The sequence below is a fragment of the Tamandua tetradactyla genome, chromosome 12 (genome assembly GCF_023851605.1).
Source record: "Tamandua tetradactyla isolate mTamTet1 chromosome 12, mTamTet1.pri, whole genome shotgun sequence".
Taxonomy (NCBI): domain Eukaryota; kingdom Metazoa; phylum Chordata; class Mammalia; order Pilosa; family Myrmecophagidae; genus Tamandua; species Tamandua tetradactyla.
Window position 1 is genome coordinate 5,321,158 of NC_135338.1, and position 27,703 is coordinate 5,348,860.

Here is a 27,703-nt window from a genome sequence, read left to right on the forward strand (position 1 = left end):
AGCCTTAAGTAAATGAAAATCAGTAACATTCTTTTTTAAATTTTATTTTCTGATTTTGATTAATTTGTAACTTATTCTTGAGTAGGAAGATTCTAAAATAAAGATGATAGTTTCCCCTAATTTAATCTCTAAATTAAATACCGATAAGAAATCAAAGTATACGTTTTGGAATTTGACAAAATGATAACCAACTTCATCTGGAAAAATAAACCTGTTATAATAACCAGATGATTACAGGGAGAGGAGAGTGATAATCAAGCTACTAAAATAAATTATGAAGCTGTTTAGAAATGAAAAAGAAATAGATCAGTGGAAAAGGTAAAATGATCTAGAAATAAACTCAAATTTGTAGAAGCACTTGGAATAAAAAAAACTGGAGCATTTCAAATTGGTAGGAAAAAAAGAGATAAATTGCTTATGCAAATGGTTTAGTGGAAATTTGCTTAACATTTAGGGCAAAAAAATCTAGATCCCTATCTTATCTCATAAACCAAAATAAATTCCAAAAGATCCAAAGATTTAAATATTTAAAAAACACTTCAAAAGTACTGGAATAAACCTGGATGACTTTATTAAAAAATAAATTTGAGTTTATTCATGTCCAAAGTCCTAAATGAAAAGATAGGTAATTCTAAAACTTTCATTCACAAATAACACTAAAATCAAAATAATAAAAAATGAGGGAAATTATTTTCAAGTATCATAAATGACTAATCTACTTAACTGACAGGGAATGAACACATCTTTTAAAAATAGAGAACTGGGCAAAGAATATCAATGGGAGTTTCGTAGAAGAGTAAATACAAAAGACAAACAAATATGAAAAGCAAATGAGCATTGTGATTACCTAATTCATAACCAAAGAAATGCCAAACTACATGAGATGCCACTTTCTGTGTATCATATGGCAACATTTTCAGCATTTGCTAACACTCAGTGTTAGCCAGGGTGAACAGAAGTAGGGACTTCCGTGCTGTTAGTAGAAGTGCAATACTCATCAGGTTTTATTTTTAAAGGAAAAATGCGGCAGTATTTCCTAACAGAAAAAAAAGTACATACCCTTTAATTTAGCAGCCCCATTGCTGAAAACTTATTCCCTCAAGGAACTTGCAAAAAGTACATCAATTGTACGTACAAGGATGTTTATTGAACTATTTTTATAACAAATGCTGGGGGAAAAGTAAATATCAACTAATAGGGGTCAGATTACAAAACCTAAGTCCATTCATGCAATGGAATATCTTTATATCACTACAGAGAAAGAGGCAGATCTATATTTGAAGATGTGGAAAGAGTTCTAAGATGTGTTAGTTAGTGGGGGGTGGAAAAGGCGAGAAAGACCACATATAGAATAACCCCCTTGTGTAAATAAAGAGGAAGAAGTTTAAATACAGGTAAAGGTATGGAAAAAGGTATAGAGGTTGACTTAGGCTAATATATGCATAAAGGAAATTCTTAAAGCACACTCAAGAATATGCAACGTTGGCGAGGGGTTAGGTAGCGGGAGGAAACGCTTTTCTTTTCGCCTTATGCCTTTTGTCTTGTTTTCACTTTTAACCACATGCCTGTATAAATGTTATACAAATCAACGGTCTCTCCATGGTCCAGCCACTCTCCAGCCCTGGCATCAGTCTCTTCTCCACCTCGCAGTACCGGAGCTACGGACTGGTTGGCCATAAGTTCCCATCTGTTTCCTCCCTGGCAGGGGAGTATGGTTCTTACACTTGCATGGGATTTTCTTTCGTTTTGAGTTCACTCACATAGGTGAAAGCTGCATAGAAGACAGAGGAACTCAGGCTTGCACTTCTGCTAATAGCCCTAATCACTGCCATTTACTGGTGCTGACCAGGTGCTGACCAGGTGCTGGCATTGTGCCCAGTCAAACACAGGCCTGTGGCAGTTGCTCTTCAACCAGGCCCATTTGATGAGAGAATAAGCGGAGGATTATAGAGACATACTTGCTCCCTGGGCCCTGCATTACTAAGAGACAGTTCAAGGATTTAAGCCCTGCTGGATTTAACTCCAGTGCTAGTGCTTTTAATGGCCGTTACACTCCCTCATAGGATGCTCAGCAGCATGGTGAGTCAAATAGGTTTTCTGGACCAGTGCAACTGCCATTTATAACCTCTTTTTCTTGGTGGGGAGATGCATTTCAGGGTCAAAATACTGACCCAAGACACACTTTTGGGAATGCGTCTTCCTTTAAGGTGAGAATCATCTGAACCTTATGTCCTTTTTCTTTTCAATGGTGCCGGCCCAGTGGGGTTCCTTAAGTACTTTTCTGTCCCTTAATTGATTTTCCCAAATGACTTTCGACTGTTCACATTTTATTTTTGCATGGGCAGGCACTGGGACTCGAACCCGCACCTCTGCATAGCAGGCAAGAATTTTGCCACTGAGCCACTTTACATAACTTGTCCTGCCCTGTCCTAAAATCCAGAAGCTGAAAGGGTCTTGCCAAAGCTAGTGGTAATCTTTCCTACTCATAACAATAGTAATCATAATACTAATAGTAGTAGCAATAATAGCAGCTAGTAATTACTGAATGTCCATAATGGAACAAGCACTGCAGATAGTTTATATACAATATCATTTACTTCTCATAAAACTCCTTTGATGTGGTTTTATTCGCTCCATTTTACAGATGAATGAAGACTCTAAAAAATTGCACCCACAGTCATATATTTAGTAAATAGCATCACTGGGATTCAAACCTAGGCCCTTCTGACTGCAAATCCTCTGTTCTTTCTATGTATCCTGGCCAACATAGGACTTCAACTCAACCAACCTAGACAGAGGATTTGGTAACATCAATGAAGGGCTGGTCCCCATTTCTACTCCATGCTGCCTATGGGTATCACTGGGAATGGACTTCTGTAGGGTATTGATGGGCTGTTCTGCCTTCTCAGTGGTGAGGCAAAGAGTTTCCTTCTGTACTTTCCTGGTTCCTGATTGAAGGGAAAAATTCTGGGACCTTTGGTCCCAGAGAGAGCCCAAGGATGACTTTTGAAAGAAAGGAAGAGGAAAGGACTGCTTCCATCGGTTGTCCATGCCTGCTGGGGTGTCAGCCTTCAAAACCTCCCTGAGATATGCTCCCTCCCAAGAGAGATTATTAAAGGCTCTGAAACTGGAGTCTGAGTCAAGGAACAAACACCACAACGACCTGCAAGGATGAGTAACGGCGGAAGGATCTCATGTTTGAAAGAGCAGGTAGTGAGGTGCTAGGCAAACCTAGTCCATATTTCACATATACCACTTAAGAACTATATGCATTTAGGCAAGTTACCTTGCCTTTTTCAGTATCAGTTTATTTATCTGTATAATGGAGATAGTAGTTTTAGCATAGAGGGCGTGTTGGGGACTAAATAATAAAGCATGCAAAGCTTCCTCAAATAAAGATATTTTCCATTTAATATGGAAGCCAGATTAATTCTGGGACAAATGTTCATTTACTTAAATAAATTCCCAAACAGATGGGAGGGAAACAAACATTTAGGTAGAGACAAAACGCCAGATGACAAAATTTATCTTGGCACTCAGATCTTAGGAGTTTTACTTTTGCTAAAAATTTTCGCATGGATTTTAGCAATGTGCTTATTTCATTAGACACTAAAATCAACTGGCATAATGCAAAAGGAAGAAAGAAAAACTGAAATCAGTGCTGCAGGGAGAATTCAGATGGAACAACTTGAGCGTTGATGAGTTTCATGAATTAGATTAACATAAATGATTGGAAAATATATTATCGTGTCAATGGAAAAGGTATTCAAGAAAATAAAGGAAGAATTAGGTTTAGTAAAAACTCAGCTCAGTTTGGACATAAGCCTGCATATTTATGGTTCTAAGACTCATGTATTTTTTCATTTGAAGCACTTTAGGATGGATGCAGTGAGATGAACACTAGATCAAGTTTTACATTGTTGTAGGAACTATGAAAACAGGTCAAATATGAAACAAAGGGTGACAATTAGAAATAGATCAAAATCTCATCAGGAAGTTTAGATACCTTTCTATTTTTAAGATATGTCAGTTCAAAACTGGGATATATAACTTTGTGAATGAGCCCAAGAAGTTGCATTTCCCACTCTGTTTTTCATCCTATCTTCCCTGCAGTGTATGGTCTTGTAAATTATCAAATCAAAAGTGTCATCGCTTACTCTTCATCCATTAACATTCACTTACCAATCACAGCATATAGGGTTGTGCATATTTGACATATAGTTTCTTTTTAACAACATTCAAATAAGTGGGAATAGCATGTTTCACAAAAGTGAATTTTCAGTGTGAAAAAGAAGTACTTCAGAATTGCTTTCTCAAAACATATTTCCAAAGTATACTCCTAAAGGACTAGAGTAATATTTTACTCACAATACACAAAAAGAATACACATAACAGCAAATATCTACAGATTTGACCACATGCAAATTAAAAGTTTTGTAAGCAAAAGATATGGTAATTAGAATTGAAAATAAAAGGTGACATTGGAGAAGATTTTTGAAACATATGTAAAGACAAGATCAATAATCATCATATATAAAGAGTTCCAACAAAGTAGTATGAAAAAGACAAATGGGCTAATAGAAAATGTACAAGGATGTGAATTGATTCAAAGAGGAACAAATGCCAGTTAACCAAGAAGCCCTTTTCAACACGTGCACCATTTCTAGAAACCAAGGAAATACAAACTCAAACCATGAGACACTATTGTTTGTGGCAATTGACAAATTATATGATCCCTTTTCTAATTTGTCCATTTTTTATCTATACCATACGATTTTAAATACTGTAGGTTTATAGTACATTCTGCTAGCTGATGAGGAAATGCTCTTCATTGTTCTTAAAAAAAAACTCGTTTATTTTTATGTACTGTACAATTCTAGAGAAGCATTAAAATTGGTATTTCAAATTTATCAAAAGAAAATCCCCTCAGGATTTTGAGTAGGTTTTTATTGAATTTCTAGATGTTTATGTATGTAAAATGTCGACAACTTTCCAATATTTATTATCTCCATGCAGGAAAAGGATGTGTTCCGTTTTTCTAGGTCTTTTATATTATTGGTAATGCTTTATAATTTTCTCCATAGGGGGCTCACACATTTTTTTTTTAGGTTTATTCCCAAGTATTTTATATTTCTGTTGATTTTGTGAATGTGAGATTTGCTTTTCAAATTCTCTTTTTTATATGGCAACTGAAGATATATGGAAGGGCTATTAATTTTTGTGTATTTATCTTGTCATGGTAACCTTTCTTAATGCAAATATATATTTAATAGACTTTATTTTTTTTAGAACAGTTTTAGATTTACAGAAAAACTGAGAAGACAGTACAGGTAATTCCCATATACGCTTACCAATTTCCCCTATTGTTAACATCTTACGTTAGTTGATATTACTACTAATGAACCAATATTGAAGCATTGTTGTTAATTAAAGTCCATAATTTATTCAGGGTTCCGTAGTCTTTACCTGATGTCTTTTTCTCCTTCAGGATCCCATCCAGGGTACATTATATCTAGTCATCATGTCTTCTTAGGCTGCTCTTGGCTGTGACTGTTTCTCAGACTTTTTGTTTGTGTTTGATGGCCCTGACCGTTTTGAGGAGTACTGGTCAAGTGTTTTATAGACGGCCCCTTTATTAAGGATCATCTGATGTTTTACTCATGAATGCACTGAGGATATGGATTTTGAGGAGGAAGACCCCAGGTGGACAGTGCCGTTTTCATTACGTCATATTAAGGGTACCTACTTTTGACATGATTTATCACTGATGATATTAACCTATTGATCATCTGGCTGAGGAAGTGTTTGTCAGGTTTATCTACTATAAAGATACTTAAAAAGTTTTTTTTTAATTTTAATTTTTTATTGACATATATCATATGTTCACATACCATGTAATTATCCAAAGTGTGCAATCAACGGTTCACAATACCGCCATATAGCTGTGCGGTTACCATCACATTTGACTTTTCTTTTCTTTTTTTGTGAAAAGTAACATATACAAAAAGCAATAAACTTCAAACCACATCACAACAATTAGTTGTGGAACAGATTTCAGAGCTTGGTATAGGCTACAATTCCACAGTTTTAGGTTTTTACTTCTAGCTGTTCTAAGATATTGGAGACTGAAAGAGATATTAATATAGTGATTCAGCAATTATACTCATTTGTTAAACCCCACCTTCTCTGTATAACTCCACCATCACCTTTGATCTTTCTCCCACTCTTTAGTGGTATTTGGGCTATGGCCATTAAAGATACTATTTTGTACTCCTTTTCTTCCTGTACTCTTGGGAAGGAAGTCACTATGTGCAACCAAGCTTAAGGAATGGGAATTTAAGCCCCACCTACCCACATCCCTTGCAGACAGAGGTTTAATCCTTTTTTTTTAGTCCGTTTTTTTTATTAATTAAAAAAAATTAACAACAAACAAAACATCAAGATATCATTCCATTCTACATATACAATCAGTAATTCTTAATATCATCACATAGTTGCATATTCATCATTTCTTAGAACATTTGCATCGATTTAGAAAAAGAAATAAAAAGACAACAGAAAAAGAAATAAAACGATAACAGAGAAAAAAAAAGATTATACATACCATACCCCTTACCCCTCGCTTTCATTTACCACTAGCATTTCAAACTAAATTTATTTTAACATTTGTTCCCCTTAGTATTTATTTTTATCCAATATGTTTTACTCATCTGTTGATATGGTAGATAAAAGGAGCATCAGACACAAGGTTTTCACAATCACACGGTCACATTGTGAAAGCTGTATCATTATTCAATCATCATCAAGAAACGTGGCTACTGGAACACAGCTCTACATTTTCAGGCAGTTCCCTCCAGCCTCTCTGCTACATCTTGAACAACAAGGTGATATCTACTTAATGCGTAAGAATAACCTCCAGGATAAAAAAATTTCTAATAAATTTAGTTGTTTTACTTGAATTTTATTGTTAGACAATTTTAAATTTCTTTCAAATATTTATATAATTTTTCTTAATTTATTGCATTGGTTAAGGGATTCAGAACAATGTTAACTCTAGTGGCAACAGTGGTCCTTCTTGCCTTTTCCCTGATGTTAACAGATGTGCTTCTGATGCTTCACCATTCATTTGTTGCTCATTTCTGATAGCTATCCTTTATTTGGTGAAAAAGGCCTTTTTTTTCCCCATTGACTTGGATTTTAAAATACATCTGAGTCAATATTGGCCATGAATTTTCTCTGCACTGTACTAGGAGAGATGAGATACCTGTACGTATAATCCTTCTCTGAAGATATATTGTGAGAATTTCTAGTTGTGGGATTTTTGACTCAATGGAGGTGATCTTTAATCCGTCTTATCTGCCCAAAGATGAAATGTTCAAGTATAGGGCATATCTACTGGGTGGAGATGTTATAAAGACCACATAGACTTCAGATTGATGGTTGCTCTCAAGCCTCGGGAACCTATGAATAACAGGATGAGACCTGGCGACTAACCTTTCAGTCAAATCTGCTGTCAGGTCCGGATTTGGTTTTATGGATGGATGAGTGCAGAGCTGATGGATGCTGTAAGTCGACTCCTCACAATGGCCAGAAACCAACCTATTAATTCTTCCCATTTCCAAGCTCCTGATCTCTGCAGAACCACACTCAGTTCCTACTGAGGAGGGACACTCTTAGCTTTCTAAATATCTGTTAGGCAAAGATGATGAACATAGCCAGGGCTCAAAGGATGATCATGGTTTTCCTTTTTTAGGACACCTGCTCATCCTCAAACTTCCATCTGAGACTTATTTATTCCTGTGGGGTGGTGTAGTGGGGTGGTACTCTTAGAAGCTACCAGTACCATCCTAAACTGCCCATCACAGGCCCAGTGCCCACCAAGGTTGAAGAGAGTTGCTTGCTTTGGGTGTGGTCTAGGCCAGTTGTGGCAGGCCAACTGCTTGACAGAAAGTCTGGCCACATCCTGAACTGCTTTGGACCCCAGGACAATGCATGTAAAAAGCTGTGGGGCTAAGCCAGAAGTAAGCTTCAGTTAACTGAGCTCACCCAGGCCGAACTTCCTGTCCATTGCCCAGTTTCAGACCCCAGCTGCTTAGAAAGATAGGAAGATCATTTCTACCCTTCCCTATGAGTTATCCAGCTGTGTCGGTTCCTGTGGATTATTCAGTGTCTCCCCCTTCTGCAGCTATAAATCCTGCCCCAACTTGACCTAGCTCAAGCCCCACGTCTCCTGGGAATTCTTTAAAAATGATTACATTCCTGTTTGTGTAACCTTACATAGGCTTTGTAATGTATCTTTGGTCAATTTCTTCATCTGAAAAAATGGGATAAACAACCAGCTACCTAATGGAATTGCAGTGAGTTTAGAAAATTCTTAGTGCAGTGACTGGCGTATGGAAGATGCTCAGTTAATGCCAGTACCCTTGTTTTCACCCAGCCTTCAGCTCCATGCTACCAACCATTTCTGATTGTATGTGATTTAGAATAAGCTCAGCATATCCAAAAGGGCTTTATGAAGGAGTTAATGTTAGCAACATGTCAGGAGAAGGAAAGGCGCTGACCCTGTCTGGCTGTGCTAGTGTGTGTGCTGAAAGAGGGTCAGTGTGTAAGAGTCATGCAGGGAATGGAAAGGGGAACTGCTCTACTACAAGGCAATCCCCAAAAACTATAAGACTGAGATAACAGAAAAAATGCCTTATATCATTATTGGCATGTGACTTCTATTGGAGATGCCTCTGGAACCGAAATGTGCTTTTGAGGATGGGCATGCTAGGAGATTTATGATTCTGTTATAAGCTCGTAATCACTTCAGTTTCTGCCTTTTATACAGGGTCTTGATAGATATGGGAAGAATGTGACTTAGTTGGGGCTCAGTGAGAACCTTACTTGTTTTGTTTGGGCTTGCTCTGTCCTTGACTCCTTTTATCCTATGTTTCCTCAAAGAAAGGAACAATAACTCAATGTCCCAGAGGATGTCTTTCGTGTCTGATACACCTGTGCTGGTCAGGTGCCACTGGCCCTACTCCCTTCCCCTGTTTCTTACAGGAGAAAGCAGAAGGTTTGGTCTCACTGCTTCCACTGCACCATAACCTTTGAGTCTGGAGGCTGCTCCTTCATTGCTCTCAACAAGAACTCCCAACCCACAGAGCGTTTTGTCCTTTCATCGCTTTGCTGAAAATCAGAGGGACTGTGGCGAGGAATCCTATCCCATGTCACACAGCTTTGACCACCTCGTCTGTTCTTCCTTTCTCTCACCTTTCTGCATCCCCAGTCATCTCGTCCTCCATGTCTCCAGTGCTCTGTGATACTCCCTAGTGCACCCAGGCTCCTGGACGCTGTAATGCAAGCCCCATTCCAACCAGGTGTGGCTCTTCCTAGGCAGTTTTCTTGCCTAGTTCTCCATTTACTCCCCACCTCACTCAGAATTGTGATGAGTATATTTTTCTCCATATGACTGCACACATGCAATGGTAATTCAAAGATATTCGTGATTGACCAGCAAAACACATACATAGGCATGTGGAGAGAAAACATAGTATAGGAACAAAAGATAGATTTGGATTCACAACTTATTTCAGTCACTAACTGTGTCCCCTTGGACAACCTATTAACCTCTCTTGGTCTTGCTTTCCTTGTGTCTAAAATCAGGCCAACAGGACTTTCTTGATGAGGTTATTGTTAGGTGTAAAGTAGCTGATACTTTCAAAATTGTGCAACATGCTCAACAGAGTAATTAGTAATTAGTCATAGTAATGAGGGCCACTGCATCCAACCGCTGAATGGTCATCCAACATGGACTGCAGGGATGCAACTCCAACCATCCCCTCTACCACTCTTGCAGCCCTTAAAATAAAACAATCATTCCCCTTTTCAAAAATGGGAGACTCATAGCTGAGAGAGGAAAGAGAAAAATTACACCGACACATTAACTGCTGCTGCTTGATAGCATATATAGCAACCTCCTGGAAAGGCTGTGACAATATGTGTTCCTTTTCTTGTGGTTGTATGTCAGCCACAAATCAGGGATGAGGCCAGAAAAACAGAACCTTAGAAACTTCTCAGAAGATCATCGTCAGGTATTTCTCTGCCTCATCCATTTGGCAGCATTTTAGCTCTTCACTGGCTCTTAATAATTAATTTAGGTAAAATACAGGATAAAAAGCTGACTTAACTTCTTTCCACTCTGCAATTGTGTACAGTGAGGTTTTATTGGTGTTTTTAAGACACTTCTAGCTTTGCCAACCCAGGGGAAAATTGCTCTATCTGAATTGAAAGAAAGTTATTTAATCTTTTCAACTTTAATTCTTCTTCTTCCGAGTTCTTTTCTGCTTTAAAAGAAAAGTCCAAAACTAAAGAATTATAATCCCAATTGACTTTTCCTTCCCTGACATAGATTTTGTTGAATATCATTTCTGGGGAGCTGCTCTTCCAGTAACAATGCCTTCATGACTCACCTTTCTTTACTATGAGTCTATATATCCTCTCGTCAGATTGTCAAGAAATGTTCATTTTTGTTCCACAGAAGCTTCCGAAGCTATGTTAGTTTGTTTTAAAAAAATAATTCTTACAAAACCCATTCAATTTAACATCCTTGCAATTTTAATCAAGTCAGATATCCAAAGAACTCAGTGTACCAAAAAAGGGTAAATTTTAAATTATAGGTACTTCAAAAAATCTTGTCATTTGAAAACAATTCAATGGCAAAAGAGTAGAATGTGGGGGAAAAAGTACATGAAAATTAGCCGTGATTATTTACCAAAAAAACAAAAATTGTTCAAAATGAAGTATTTTATGGCTTTTAAAATGACAAGTGATGGGAACCATGTCAGAACACGGTGGGGGGGGGGGTCTATTTTTTATATAACATTGAGTAGAAAAAGCTGAGACTCAAAAATATACCCTGATTACAATGAAGTAAAACGTCAGCATGTACAGTAACAACAACTGAGAACAGTAATAGAAAAACAGCTGATGATCGAAATTTGGGGGATTTTGGTTTCTATAAAGATATTGACGTCTTCAATGAAGTTACTGAAAAATAAAGAAGACGGTCTGAAAGATATGCTCTGGCCTTTGTTTGGTGAAGAAAGTAGAAGGGAGGTGGCTGTGATGGCATCTGTGAGACCAGGGTCCAGATTCCAGCCCCACCATCCTGCCCATGTGACCTTGTTCCAGACACTTTAGTTTCTTTATCTGCAAAATGGGGATAAAATGCCAGTTCTTCTGGGTTGTCGGGGGACTCAGTGAGATGACGGATGTGAAGGGTGTCTGTGTGGTCTGCTCAGTATTATTGTGTTATTACTGCATTTTATTATATACTAATAGACATACCTCCCAGGCACTGCCTCTCCCTGTAGTGGCATTAGGTGCTGTAGGGAAAAGGAGAGATGGAATCAGAACATAAAAGGCTTCTACTTGCTTCTACATCTAACGCCTCCGCCTCTAACATCATATCTATTGCTGCAAGAGGTGCGTGTGCAATGAATAAATATTTGTGGAACAAATCACACTGCAGCACCTTCCTGTGCTTACCTTGCACTCTACAATAAAATTGAATTCACTGCTACCAAAATGATCTTACGTTGCAGCAGTTCACACCCTCCTCAGTCTTCTTTTTGTCAGCAGCAATAAGAAGAACCAAATAGAAATGAAATTGCCCTTAAACAGTTTTAAAAAAAGAAAGAAAAAGTGGCGAGGTGCATGTAATCTGCCCCAGACCTCTGCTTTGTTCTTTCCTAGCTTCTTCATTCCAGCTTAAAATGCTTCTCTTTCCTATTTTCTTTGGAATCTGATAACCACCAACTTCGATTACTTGGCATGATTATGTAACACTTCCTTCTGCTAAGGTTTTTCTCCTTCTGAGCTTCCTCTCAGTTTTGCAACAGTTGGATATAAATCCAAATTGTTGTGAAGTTTTATTAATATTGCCTATCACCTCTCATTCATTTGAATTTCTTAGCCTTTGTGGTTAAGCCTGCACATTAAGAAAGTCAGGTTTCAGTACATGCATTGCGCCCCTGGAGAGCCCTTTCCATGCCCCAGGAGAGAGTCCAGCGTTCAACTCTCCACCCTTCGTGGCAATGCACAAAGCCTCTTTCACAGCAGGGGCCACAGTGTCTTCTCATTGTTCCTTTGCCAGCACAGGCTCCCACCAGCCCAGGAATTTCCTGAGGACAAGGACCATGTATGCTCATCTTTTATCCATGCTTCGGACACGGTGCCTGGCACAGAGTGGTGAAATAAGGACCAAGGTCAGAATATGCAGGAATACCAATTAGTGCACAATTATCTGTGAATTTTTCTTTCAAGCTCTGCTAGAACTAAAATGTAAGAAGGGAAAGTCAATGATTCTGTGTTTAAATCCCTGCCCTGCTATTGACTAGCGATATAGCCCTTGCTAAATCCTTTAACATCTTTGCCTTAATGTTCTCCTCTGAGATGGCAATGTGGAGGTGGGGGGAGGGAGGAAAACAATAAAGTTATGAGCAGTAATTAAAGAATTTAGCAACATGCAGACAATTTAAATGTGTATCTGCACAGCATTAAAAAGGTCAGGCAAAGTCTCAGAATCAGTAAGCAGCCTATTAAGAATACCAAAAACACAAGAAACTGTCTGGGAAAAGAGTGGAATGTATCAGGAAGAGAGTATGATTTTTGTCTGTGTTAGGGGCAGATTCCCATTCTCTATCATTTGGAATGAAAAGATAGAAACTTTGTCTCCTTTGCTGGCTCCAGCTCCTCAGTCCACTCTTTAAATGTACGTTTGGTTCCTTGGGATTTCCTTCCCTCTCTGCAGCCTTTCCCAAACGGCCTCTTTCGTAACCATGGCTCTGCCTTCTGCCATTAGGCTGAGGTTTCATTTATTTAGCCCAGGAGGCAGCTCAACTTGTACGTCTCCCAGGCAGAGCAAACTTGAGGGATTCCAAAGAGAATTGATCTCTTTCTGCCCTTTGTATGTGGCAAAGCAATACTACCATCCACCCAGCCAGCCATGCCTGAAGCTCAGGGCTCACCCAGGCTTCTCCTCCACTCTCAGGTTTCACACCCACTGAATATCAACTCGAGTTGATTTCTCCTTCTTTAACATCTACATCTGCTCCCCTCCATCCCATTGCTTCTGCACCTCCAGTCTGTTTTCTCTACTCAGGCAACTCGCTCTTGTGTTCTTGCATGGCTTTTCTCCCAGGGCTCTCTCTGTCCTAAAGCCTCTTATTACTTGTCTATTTGTTTATACTTTAAGATTCACTGCCCTTTCAGCTGTGTACTGGACAAACATCCCAACACATGTAACACTTTATTTGACTTATGTGTTTAGACACTCACGCAAATAGGAGAGAAGCTCCTGCAAAGCCCTGTGAGTTATTTGTTGTTTTATCTCAGTGTCTGGCACAGAGAAAAGCATACAGTGGTCACCCAATAAATATTGGAAGAATTTCCAATGAATATTGGAAAAGTATGTGTCAGACTTTAATCATGTTCTGTGAATTGGACAGATCCTTTATCTCAGCAAACAGTGCTTCTTTATCTTTCAAAAAATGGAATTTAATTCCCGGTCCATACACTTTCTCCAAAACAAACAACAAGCAAAACAAACAAAAATTCAACAAATGGTGCTACAATAACGGGATACTCACATGGAAAAATAATGAAATGTGACCCTGCCAAACAGCATACTAAAAAAATGGAATTTAAAATATCTACAGCACAAGATTTTCTGAGAATTAAAGGAAATTATTCATTTGCTCAGCAACACCATTTTATTGAGTGACTATTATGGGCCAGGCACTATGCTGACTCAAAACACACATCATCTCTATCATGGAGCATGCAATCTAGTTAGAGAGAGAGAGAGAAAACATAAAATAATATAAAAAATGAAATTAAAATTACAGTTGTGAGCAGTGCTTCCTAGTAGAGCCATATGGGGCTAGAGGAGTCTGTGGGAAAGTTACTGACCTGGCCAGAGAAGTTAGGGAAGCCTTCCTGGAGGAAGCAATGAGTGAGCAGAGTTCTGAGGGATAAGGAGGAGCTGTTAAGAGAAGGAGGAAATTGTTTCCTAAGGCAGGGAATAGTGCATATGAAGCCCATAAGAGCACAGCACATTCAATGAATGGAAGGAAAGCCAGTGTGCCTGGACATGGCGAGGAAGGGTGCACCTGGAGCAAGAGGAGGCTGAAAGGACAGGGAGGGGCTGCATTGTATAACCCAGGTTAGGCACAGGAAAGACACAAAATAAATTCGTTTTCCTTGTTTTGACTTTTCCCCCATCTTTGATCTCCAAAAGTTTAGAAAAAAATGGAGGAAAAAAGATCATTCTGTCTTGCTTAACAGGTAGAGTCAATCTCATTCGGTACACCTTCCCCCCCCCCCCCCCAGAAAGGGAGGAATTCTGACAAAAAAAGCTAGAATTCCCTCACTAAAAATTCCTTCAGCTATGCTGAAGACGCCTTCATAGACTTCCTTTTTATTTGGAAAGATTGTCATCTTGTGGATGGCCAAAGGGAAGAAAGAGCTAGTAGCAGGTGGCAGTCACAATAGAAGGACAAAGAGCAGACTCAGGAGGTGATATTGCTAAAATGGTATGTGGCCTCACTGTTTCAGCCCTAGCAAGTATAAGGCACTCCATTGCCGACTGATGAGTAATTATTAATGGGAGAAGAGGAAGTGTTGAGGGATAAAGAAAGAAGTGAAAGTTTGTGGGCCAACATAAAAGCCAAACAAAGAAAAGCAAGCAGACACCCAGGGAAAGGATTTTAGAGTATGCGTCTAAACCAATGATGCCTCTAAACATGATGATGATGAGGGACAATGTTTTCTTCCTCACATAACATGGTATCAGACAAAGGAGCGTGCGAGGCAGAGAGTCTGCATACTTCCCGGTAGTATGGGCAGAATCCCATTACTGAGGGTTCCGTGCACGAAGGACCAAGCTTGCTAATGCTGACACATTGGTCTTTCCAGGTGAGAGGCATATCACCCCTTGTTTGAACACTAGCCCTCAGCCATGACAGGGAACGGCAAATGGATTATTTTTAGTTTGGAAGAAATCTTTCAATAAATAATTCAGGTTATCTGTGAGAGTTTCAGAGTGCCAGTTCATCTCATGCCTTCCCCTCTGCCTTCTGAACCGATGCAGCTGGATAGGCGCCATTTATTTCAGGCACACCTGAGTTGGAGGGCTCAGCCTGCACCCCAAGTGGTGGTAAAATGGGCTTCGTCTCCTCCCGAATGAACTGTCCATCCAGCAGAACCTCCTATTTGGTGAAGGAGAGGAGTAGACGTGCAGCTGGAGAGAAGCAGAGAGAGGCAGGCCGTGGAGGGGGAAGATTGGGGTCCCTTTGCCCCACCCAGCACAGCAGCACAAAAAGGCTCATTCATTCTTTTCTTGGGGAGAAGTAAATGAGATCGAGAAAAGGGCTAAGGTGTTTTTTGTTGTTGTTGTTTGTTTGTTCGTTTTTTAACCTCAAAGCACTTTCAAGATTGAGAAAGTTTCTATTTTATGGGCCTTGTCAGAAATGAGGAGAGACAAGAATAATGGTTCAGCAACATCGCCGAACTCTTTCTAACAAGCATTGTAACATGGTATTTATTCTCAAAGACCCAACAGGCCTTTGAATGTGGGATAAAAAGGCAAGTGAAAGAAATGAGCTAAATATGATTATAATATGACATTTTATTGAATCAAATTTATTCCAATTTTCTATTATTGGATATTATTTTTGCTGATTTGATTTCAGCTACCCCCAAAACTGCTTATTCCTGGCTGTGAAAAGACCAATTCAGACTTTAAATGGTTTCCCTTCTTCATTTTAGTTATTAGAGACAACTTTCTATTTCCTGAATGACGGTCTTTTTAGTAAACCAGATTACCAGTCCATAATTTTTATTGCCTATCTGCAGAATGTATTAAATTACAAATAGAAATACATTATTTGTCATATGAAATATAGAGTAGAGATGTCTTGTTTTTGACCTGGAAATGTTTGATCTGTTATTTCAGTTCAATTTCTGTTACTGTGTGATCTTAACCTCATTATGCCTCAGTTTTCTCATCTGTGAAATGGGAATAATTAATAGTACCTATCTCATAAAGCTGTGGTAAGGACTGAATGAGTTGAGACCTGTAAAGGATTTAAGACAGTAGACAGTTTGTAAGTCTAAGCTGTCATCATCATCTCTTCAGCAGCAGCATCGTGTTGCCATCATTACCATCTAGTGAAGGAAGCCTCCTAGAGAAATGCATCTTGTTCACAATGTTGAGATAAGAAAAAAAATGCTAGGATAAGATTTGCCCAAGTTAGAGTATATAAAAAACAAAGCCAAAAAATGTATAATAACTTAAAAACAAGTGAGGTTTATCGCTCACTCCCAAAAGTCTAAATTAGATGTTCCTAACCAGGAGACTATCCCTCGAACGATGGTTCCAGGGACCAGGTTGCTCCCGTCTTTTGTCTTTACCATCTTCAACAACATATTTTCAAGGTTACATGGGAAAGAGATATTCAGTCAATAGAACTGCGCGCGCGCACGCACACACACACACACACACACACCATATAAAAAAAGAGGGATTGCAGAGATACTCTCTTTTCTTAACGTCCTCAGCCTGGAAGAGACACACATGATTTCTGCTTACATCCTGTTGGCAAGACTTAGCTATGGGGCCCCTGCCTAGGAGGAGAGCTGGGAAATGGAGTCCCTGGCTGGGTAACCGCGTCTCAACAACACTTCTATGGCATGGAAGGGTACCATGAGTAGGTTGATGTCAGCCATCTCTACCACAGATTTAAAGGAGGTTTCTATTTATTATTGCAAACATTTGCCCCTGAAATGTTAATTCAGCAAAGCAATATAGAAGTAGTTTCTTGGTTATCTTCGTCTCTTCAATTAATGGAAAAAAGATGGTAATTTAAATGTCAGGCAAAATTTTCAGAAGAATGATTTGAGGTCATATAATCTCCCTGTGAGGATATTTGGGGATATGCCATGAGTTGACTCTTGGCTGATTTTCCAATACTAGTTGTATTAGTTGGGATTCTCTAAAGAAACACAATCAACAGGGAACACTCACAAATATAAAATTTATAAAAGTGTCTTACGTAACTGTGGGAACGCAGAGTACAAAATCCACAGGGCAGGCTGTGAAGCTGACAATTCCGATGGAGGGTCTGGACGAACTCCACAGGAGAGGCTCACCAGCCGAGACAGGAAGAGAGCCTGTCTCTTCTGAATCCTCCTTAAAAGGCTTCCAGTGATTATATTAAGCATCACTCATTAAAGAAGACACTCCCCTTGGCTGATTACAAATGAAATCGGCTGTGGATGCAGCTGATGTGATCATGATTTAATTCTATGAAATGTCCTCATCACAGCAGACAGCCAGCGCTTGCCCAACCAGACAAACAGGTTCCACAACTTGGCCAAGTTGACATATGAACCTGACCATGAAACTATTCCTCAAATTTCAACTGGTGGTAAGACTATTTTGACTAGATATATCCACATTCATTGCAATTTATTTGGAAGGGAACCTTAAGATGGGATATATAAATATGAAATTCCTAGTGAAAATTACTTGAATTTCATCGGGCTACCTTTTTTTGTTTGTAGTCTGTGGGAGGGTGGGGGAGCGGGAGAATGTGTAAAAACTGGACTGTTGTGAATGATTTTGATCAGTGTAAAAAGAAACTTCCAAATAGCTTCTTTCTCAGTCATAATTTTGGCCTGAATTATTTGTCTAATTACTTTGGCTCTCAATTTTGCCTGTGTTGGCTCAGTTAAAACAGCAGGTGACACAACCCAAACCACAGAAGTTGAAAGAAACCTACCCTTTAGAGCCAAAATGTAATAGTCTGCATGGTGTTTTACAGATTATAAATCACTTACACACATTCTTATTCAGACTTGATTCCACATCCTACTGGGTGGGATATGGAATACTTTTGGAGAAAATTCAGCCATTAAAAAATCTGCTCAGAAACTCACATTCCTCATCATAGAAAAATAAAGACCTGTATCATTATTAATCTAACAGTTGCATTACACTTTTAAAGCTTCGCCCTCACTTAAATAGAATTTTTAGGTCATTATAGAACACCTTACTGTAGATTCTTGTCCAAAAATGTAAATCTGATATACCATTTAGTCAACATAGATTCAGGCTTATCCTAATCTTTCAACAATGGAGAAATAACAGGAACTCTCCTTTATTCCTATTAAAAGGAAGGAGATTTTGAATGAATAAAACCTTTAGATCATCTGAAACCCTCATTTCAGCCACTATAGTCTATTATTCTGTTACTGTATCATCCTTCCTGGAAGTGTGAAAAATGAAATATTGGAGGATGGGCTCAATAGTCACCTCTTTTCCTACCTTCTGTCCCTTCTTTTCCTCCTCTCTTGGGAAAGATAATTATTGAGATGGTGAAAAGCAGATAGAAAAAAGAAGAAAAACAAGTGAAAAGCCAACATAAATCAGCACCTAAATAATTGAGAAATCATCCTCCGACATGATTTTAATCTCATGTTCTCGTACCATTAAATCCCAGGCATAGATAACATATGAGTTGGTGACTCAAGAGGGGACATGGAAGTGTCTTCAGGAGATTCTGAGCTAGATGGAAAAACTACTTCCAATGCTCAATTAAAGAAAGTTTAGCAGTCATGAGATATTTATAGGATTAATCCAAAATATATATAATTTGTGCATGAATATTGTTACTGGTTTCAAGTTAGTTCTCTTTTTTGATACAGGTTTGCTCATCAGAAATAACTTTTAGCATCAGATAATACATAATAGATATATAAGTTTTTTTCATTTACTTTTGATACCGGAACAGTAAATTACATGATATGGTGCTATTTTTTAGTTTTTCTTGAATAGTCTTACTAAGTTGTTGTTTGCACCTTAAAGAATAAGTGATGAGAATGGAGATGGGTTTTTTTTCTTATATAGCTAACTAGGTTTGGTAGTAGTTAATAGCTGAGAATATCGATTACTCTCTGAAATATTTCTCATAGATCCACACTTTGTTATCAGCTTTCAACTAAAATACTTAGGGAAAGAATAATGCAGTTAAGACTTAATTTATAAACTAGTTTAAAGAAAGGAATTGTATCCTTAATTAACAAACTTACCATTATATTAATTTATAGAAAACAATCTGAAATTACTTGCTCTGGAATTTTACTCTCACACTACTCATCAAAGACAGAATGTACGATAAGGTGGGCACGACTTAAGCCTCATCCAAGGGACTGCAGTGGCTGGTGGGGTAAAGAGCTCTGTTCTAGTTTGATAGCTGCCGGAATGCAATATACCAGAAATGGAATGGCTTTTAACACGGGGAATTTAATAAGTTGCTAGTTTACAGTTCTAAGGCCGAGAAAATGTCCCAATCAAAACAAGTCTATAGAAAGGTCCAATTTAAGGCATCCGGGAAAAGATACCTTGGTTCAAGAAGGCCGACGACGTTCAACATTTCTCTCTCAGCTGGAAGGGCACGTGGGGAACATGGCGGCATCTGCTGACTTTCACACGTGGCTCTATCAAAAGGGGACTCTCTCCAAAATGTTTCCTCTTTTAAAGGATTCCAGCAAGCAACTCCACCTTCAGTGGGTGGAGACACACCTCCATGGAAATCATCTAATCAAAAGTTACCGCCCACAATTGGGTGGGTCACATCTTCATGGAAACAATCAAAATGCTCCTACCCAGCAATATTGAATGAGGATAAAAGGGCATGGCTTTTCTGGGGTCCACCCCAGATTCAGACCAGCACAACCTCCGTTATCAGGTTGTGCCACTTACCTGGAATTCATTCACAGGGACTCCAGGGTTTCATAAGTAATACAACCTTTTAATTTTTTCTAAGCCCCTATTTTCCATCTCTAAATGCTAAAGGGTCCTTTGTTGGCTAATGAGGATATTACTACTGAGTTGCCCAAGTGCTGTGAGGACCTGAGATGTTAAGCAATGAAGGACAAGGGCTGTGTCTGTCTTGTTGATCTTTGCACAGCCCAAGAGCTCCCTAGAGAAGAAAGGAAGTAAAATCTGAAAGATACACAATCAAAGCTTTATCATTTAACATTATGTTAATTAAGTAATCAGCAGTCAGGAACTATTTTCCCCCTACTGCGTATATATTTTAATTTGGGGAGAAGGAGAGGGAGGGATTAAGTGGTCATAGAAATTAATTTGGAAACATGTGGTCTCTAATTTGACCTTCTTTTGCTTCTTCTTTAGCCCCCAAACTACCTAATAAGGGAGCTGAGCACATTAAAGGCAGTTACATGTACATGTTGAAAACCTTTAACATTGTAATTGGCATATGACAAGAAAATTTGTAAATTGAAGTGACTAAGGCATCAATAAAAATCTAAGAAGGATAAGATAAGCCACTCAGATTTAAAATATCTCAGGATCTTTCTAAAAGATGTAGAAACAATAGTTTGATTCAGACAGTTTAGTTTCTCAAGTCAATTACATAATATAAAAGCAAACATTATTTTCATGTTCTCTAGACAAAACATCAGTTGAGAGACTAAAATTTTAATTTTCTCAGATAGCTGTGTATGTCCTCAGCCTCCAGATATAAAAAGCAATTTTGGTACTGTTGTCTTCAAATGTTCTATTTGTTCAGCTTTTATGATTTTTTTTTACAGTATAGACAGTCTCAGAAGTAATTACAAAAGGCAATGGCAATAAATATTGGATGGTATAATCAAGAGTCTAAAATAAAATTGTTCTTTGGAAATTTAAATGTAGACATTCCTTCTCACTCTATGTCTAATTGTTTCATGATTTTTAAAAACACAGTGCAAAATGATATGAATCCATATGAGAAATTCTTCCAGGAATGCCTTGTCAGACCCACAAGGAAGCATGATTGGAAACGCATAAAAGCTTTTGTTTACTGATAAGTACAATTGAACATGAAGCACTACAGTGAAGGTTTCACCATGTGGGAGAAGTTAGCTCATTCCACTGTTCATGTGAAATTTATGACAGGGATATTTGCAGAAAAAGAATAATCTTTATGACCTCCAGAAGCAGTTTGGCATTCTATTGTGAGGCATTTTCATGGTTGGAGATACAGCATTCTGTTGCCATGTGTATACAGTATGTGGGTGTTTAATAAATACTATTTGTTGATAAGACTTAATTTAGGCGTGACATTTTATGAATGTGTTATGATTCATAGAACTCCATGGTGCTCACAGATGTACTTGGGTTTTAATTCTATAAAAGTGAAGAAGCCAGCTTGGCACCTTAAAATGTGATGCCCCCACTTCTTGCAGATCGTTCATAATGTGATGCCCCCACTTCTTGCAGATCGTTCATATTGAAGGATTTATGCCAACTCATGTTTATTCTTAGTTAAACCACTTGGTGGGAAAACTGCCGATGGCTCCTGTTGAGGCTGTTTGTATTGATTCCTACCCCAAGCCAATCATTTGGCAAACATGGGACCAAAATGTTGTTTTGGAAATTAGAATATAAGTGGATAGTCACAAATCCATCATAACTACTAGAAAAATAATTCAAAATACATATCCTCTTGATGATGGGTGACTTAGCTATAAAGAAGAATGCTCACATTGTTACATGGCATTTAGATGAAATATTCAAAGTTGTCAAGGCTTCAGAGGAAAAACCCTGGTTTGAAAATCTAAGTCTTTATTTTTGATTTTCAATACCTATAGTTGACCTTTTCAATATAAATCTAATGAAGTTGTGGTTTATGAAAATAAACACATATATACAGCCTAAAACTTGACCATAACATTAAGGTTTTCAATGATAAATTCTGTGGGAAAAAACCCATGTAAACAAGTAGAGTTCTGGGAATATCAAACTGGCCTTAATGCAAATCTTACATATTTCCATTTAAGAGAAAAAGCAAAAGTGTTCTTCCTCTTTGCCTTTTTGCCTTTATCACACAAGAGGTTGCACAATCCCTGGAAACAGCAAGCATCTAAACAAAATGAAGTTTCAAGAGTTTGGCCAACTATACAATTAGAGGGTGCAGTTCCCCCGAGACCATCCTTACTGATGCCAATTGCAAGTTTAGAAGGCTCCCCAAATCACCCTCAGTTTTGATAACTTATTAAGAGGACTCACAGAATTTATTGAAAACTCATATACTCAAGTAAGAATTTATTATAAGGAAAGGATTCATATTAAAATCAACCAAAGAGCCTGCCATGCCAGAGACCAGGGCTTGATTCCCAGTGCCTGCCCATGTAAAATAAAATAAAATCAACCAAAGAAAGAAGCACATAGGGCAGAGTCCAGGAGAAGAACCAAATGTGGAACTTCTGCCATCTTCTCCCTATGGAATTAGGACAGCATTACTCTTCAGGTATCTCCGTGTGATACTATGCACAGAATATTGCCAACCAAGGAAGTTCAAGCAAGCCTTGGTGCTAAGCATTTTTATTAGGGTTCAATCACATACTTCTCACATGACTGAACTTTTTCTCCAGGACTTCCAGAGATCAGCCTGACATATCTAGTCTCTAGTCCCTTTGGAGGCATTGCTGATACGATGTGGCTCAAAGCCCCTATTATAAATAACTTTCTTAGACTGTCCAATGGCCAAAGTTCCCCAGCAAACAAAGATCTTCCTATCAGACATGACATTCCAAGGGCCTTGAGATTACCTCCCAGTGGCTGAGGGCAAAGGTCAGACCTCGCTACATACGAAATCAAGCAATAATCTCTGAAATACCAAATTCCATGTGGTTTTCAGCTTTTGGTTTTTTATTTTATTGTGTTCTCCACTGTAGCACCAGTTACACTGGGCATTCTCCTTTTCCTTAAGACTTGCTGTACTTTCCCATGCATTTGTTCACTCTGTTTTCTCTGCTGAGGGAGAGTGGGGCTCCTGATCTCCTTCTGTTGCTATCAAGCCATCTACGAAAACACCAACTCCTCTGCGTCCCACAGGTCAGATGTGATCATTCCATCCTCTCATTCCCACAGCACTTGACCCTTCCTGTGTCTTTCATTCTTTACCTTTCATCATAACTGTAGCCAATGCATTGCAAAAACCTCGAGGGCAGAAAACTGCATCTTACCTTGTTATCACGATAAGGGCTTATGTAATGCGCTGCACTTCATGGATAGTTTCCCAGTGACCATGTGAGGAATTAAGGTGATTTGTTCTCTGATAGAGCTAAGAGGTACCTAGGACTTTGAGGTGTCATGGACTTTGTAGACTGTTTTGTGAGAAAGGCAAAGAGTTAGATGCCCTTTTTCCTTTCTCTCGATTTGTTTCTGTTTAATCTTAAAGGAAAAACAGGCAGGCATGGCCGATGTTTCAGCATTCCTCTTTCTCAGCTTCTTCCACAGTGGAAGTAACTTTTTTATTCTACAAAAAGCTGTGTGTGCTCCAGAAAGGTTCTCACCAGTTATTCTGAAATTCTAGAGGCAGAATAACTCTTGCTGAGGAAAGTGTCTGTGAAAAATGTATTTCATTTTTAATTAGGATTAGTAGCGAATCTTTTCATATTCATGCTTATATTATGTAGCCAGTGCTTTAAGCCTTAGAAATGCTTGATACTGACTTTATTCAGGCACCAAATCAAAAGGTATCTTTCTCAAAGTGTATATGCTAATAGTGTTTTGAAACGCACCCTAATGGAGATTGCAGTGCAGAATGACCGTGTGCAAGAATTTTGGATATCACTGTTTTAACACTTATTAGATGCCCTGGATGCATTTTATTTTTATTTATTTATTTTTTTTTAGTGTTCCAACCCAGCTCTTGTGGTTTGGGTCAGGGAGGCCCAAAGACCCTGTGCCAGTCTGAATCTGTTGTCTACCCCAGAAAAGTCAAGTTCTTTAATCTGGGTCAGGGAGGCCCAAAGACCCTGTGCCAGTCTGAATCTGTTGTCTACCCCAGAAAAGTCAAGTTCTTTAATCCTCATTCAATATTGCTGGGTGGGAACTTTTTGATCGTTTCCATGGAGATGTGACCCATCGATTGCGGGTGGTAACTTTTAATGATGGTTTCCATGGAGATGTGTCTCTACCCATTCAAGGTGGGGTTGCTTGCTGGAGCCCTTTAAGAGGCAAACTTTTTTTTTTTTTAAATTAAGAGGGAACCATTTTGGAAAAAGCTTTATAGCCAACAGAGTCCACACAGCCAGATATCTTGACGCCTTTGGAGATGAAGAAGGAAAACACCTCTGGGGGAGCGTCATGACACAAAAAGCTGGGAGAGAAAGCTAGCAGACTTCGCCATGTGACTTTCCAACTGAGAGAGAAACCCTGAACTCCATTGGCCTTTCTTGAGTAAAGATAATCTCTTGTTGGTGCCTTAATTTTGACATTTTCATAGCCTTGCCTTGATTTGGACGTTTTCACGGCCTTAGAACTATAAACTTAATGCATTCTCCTTTTTAAAAGCTGTTCTATTTCTGGTAAATCACATTCCAGAAGCTTGCAAACTAGAACAGACCCAAAGACCAAAGGATATGTAAGACACGGAGTTAGACATGAATTTTACTGGGACTGATGAAGAGGAGAGGGTTCTTCCTGATGGTGGCAGGTCGGGAAATAGAAGCTAATGCTCCACAAATAGGGCCGGGGAGTAAAGGACTCATAAAGCCTTAGGAAAAGGGTGTGAAAATAGAGTTTCAGCAGGGTCTTGTGACACAGGCATTTGTTATTAACAGTGATCGAGGGAGGGAAGTTTCAATGCTTTGTTTATGATACCACTTTTACATTCTTTCCTCCTGAGGAGGTTTAATGATCTTTAATGTCTGTCTTGGCTATACAGGTGGATATGTTTAATGACTTATTCTCAAAATGGAGATGGGCTTTAACCCTGGGTCTCCACAGTTCACTCCCATGCAGTAGACTATATTGCCCACAGGACAGACACTGCATCCATATTCCACACAAATGTGTAAGAGACAACAGAACTAGAAGTCCCCCCCACAGAGATAACAGCCCCACAAAGAGATGCCACTATGGCCAAGAAAAGAAAATAAACCACTTCTCAATTACTAGGAGTATGAGGTACAAAGTTATGTAAAGTAGTAGGGATGATAGAGGTCAACTTGGGATGTTCCCCATGGATAGCTGTCCTGCTATCTGTTGCAAAATAGTTAGCAACCCTGCTGGAGTTTTCAGATTGTCCTATATTCTTGTGGTGGTCCCCATTCATCTGGGAAGGCAGACACATGGAGAGAGGCCAACTTGGGATTTTCCACAGAGTCTCCCTTCCCAAAACTCATGCCTGCCATGGCCGGTGGCTCTTCAGCATCCTGGCCGGCTCACCAATTGTTCTTATCCAGCTGAGTTAATTTGTTAATCTGCTGGCATGCAATACTCCAGAAATGGCACAGCTTTTAAAAAGGGAATTTAATAAGTTACAGGTTTATAGTTCCAGTGCCGAGAAAATGTCCAAACTAAGGCACCAATAAGAGGCTACCTTCACTCAAGAAAGGGTGATGCTATCTGGAACACCTCTGTCAACTGGGAAGGTGTGTGGGTGACATCTGCTGGTCTCTTGCTCCTGGGCTCCATTGCTTTCAGCCTCTGTTTCTCTGGGGGTTCCTCATGTTGCTTCTCCGGGACCAGCTTTTATCTCTTGGCTTCCCATGGCTCTCTGCAGGTTCTAGCTTGCTTAACATCTCATGGGCAGGCACATGGCAATGTGTGTTGGGCTCCAAGCATTTCCAAACATCTGTGTCTCTGTTCTATCAGCTCTAAAGTTTCTGTTGGCTCTGAAGCAACTGTTCTCCAAGTGTCTCTCTCATTTCTGAGGTTTCCCCAAAATGTTTCCTCTTTTGGGAGAGGAAGACCCACCTAGAATGGATGGAGTCACATCTCCATCTAATCAGAAGGTGATACCCACAACTAGGTGTGTCACATCTCCATGTCTCCATGGAGATAATCTAATTAAAATGTCTGTCCTACCATATTGAATCAGGTTTAAAAGAGACATCTGCACCCATGAGACTGGATCAGGATTAAAACATGGCTTGTTTGGGGTACATAACTGGCACATCAGCTCTTGGGGGACTTTGGACAGGGCAGCCCAAAGACTAAAGGACATATCAGGCACAGAGTTAGAGATGGATTTTATGATGATTTATGAATAGGAGAGGATTTTTCCTGATGGCGGCAGGTCTGGAAATGGAAATTAATGCTCTGCAAAGGGGGCAGGGGAGTGCAAGTGCTATAAGGGTTTAGGAAAAGGGTGTGAGGATAGTTTCAGCAGGGTCTTGTGACACAGTGGTTTGTTATCAACAGTGATCCAGGGAGGGGAATTTTAATGCTTTGTTCACAATACTATTTGTACATTCTTTCCCCCATGAGGAGGACTGATGACATTTAATGTCAGTCCCAGTCATGTAGGCAGCTGAGTGCAATGACCTGCTGTCAGTATGGAGGAGAGTCCTGGGCCCTGGATCCCCACCTTTAGTGAGTTCTTTTAAACAACTGGGCAGTCTATAAAGCTTAATGTTTTAAGAGGAACCACTTGGGAGTCCAACTGCATAGGTTCAAATTCTGCTTCAACTACTTTTATGGTGATCAACTTGTTCCAGTGGCAGTTGAATTATGTATCCCCATAAAAACATATTATTAACCTTAATCCATTCCTGTGAGTACAAACCCATTGTAAGTCGGATCTTTGGAAGTTGATACATTAAGCTGTGGCCAGCTGAATCAGGTTGGGCTTTAGCCTGGATTACCAGAGTCCTTTACAACCAGAATGAAACCTGGACATAGAAAGCTGTGGGAGAACCAAGAAGATGGAAATCAGTGGAATTGGATGAGAAAGGAGAGGACATTAGCATGTGATAGAAAAGCCAAGGAATCCCTAAATTGCTGGCAGCCATTCCCAGTAATGCCACAGGCTTCAAGAACAAGCATCACCTCGCTGACATCTTAATTTTGGACTTCCCCTACCTTAAAAACCATGAGTCAATAAATTCCTGTTGTTTAAGCCAACCCATTGACTGGTTTGTTTCAGCAGATGGAAAACTAAGACATCCCCATTTGTTCAGAACTCTCCCAGTTTTATCAGTGAAAGTCTGGCATTTGGGGAAAACTCTCAGTCCTGGATAAATTGAAAAAAATTGGTCACCCTAGAACTGTGAAACTTTTTAAAAGTCACTTATTTTCTCTAATTCTTGGTTTTCTAATCTATAAAATGGGAGGAATAGTAGTGCCTGCCTCATAGCGTTGTTTATAGAGCTTAAATGAGTGAATACATGCACAGCAATTAGCACATAAGTAATTAGGTAAATCCTGCTGTCATTATTATTAGTTAGTATAGGGTTGTTTTGATTTATGGGATTAAATGACAGGTGGGGAACAGAACCGTATTAGAATGTTAGTGACAAAGTTCAATGTCCTAATACAGTGTCATTCCATGGCTAAAGCTTCCCCCATCCCTGACCATCCCTCAGTCATTGACAGGACAGAAACATGGGATGGCAAAGTGGGGGTGTGAAGCCCTTCTAAACACAAACCAGGACTCTGTGGCATGTGGTATTTTTGTTTAGTGAAATTCTGCTTTGGGCAATGGTGACAAAAAAAGACCAGAAGAAGAACACGATGTGTCCAATGTTCTAGGGGCAGGGCTGCACCTCAGTTACCTCTATTTGTCCAGCTCGAGACAGGGCAGGACAGAGGACCTAAGCAGTGACTTTAGCTGTTGGACTGTTCGCATGCCTTTGG

The 27,703-nt window shown here is 39.2% G+C and overlaps 1 protein-coding gene across 1 annotated transcript in view; it reads left to right on the plus strand.

The window, feature by feature from the left end:
• RTN1 (reticulon 1) overlaps positions 1–27,703 on the plus strand; it is a 268,450-nt gene that overhangs the window by 85,518 nt on the left and 155,229 nt on the right.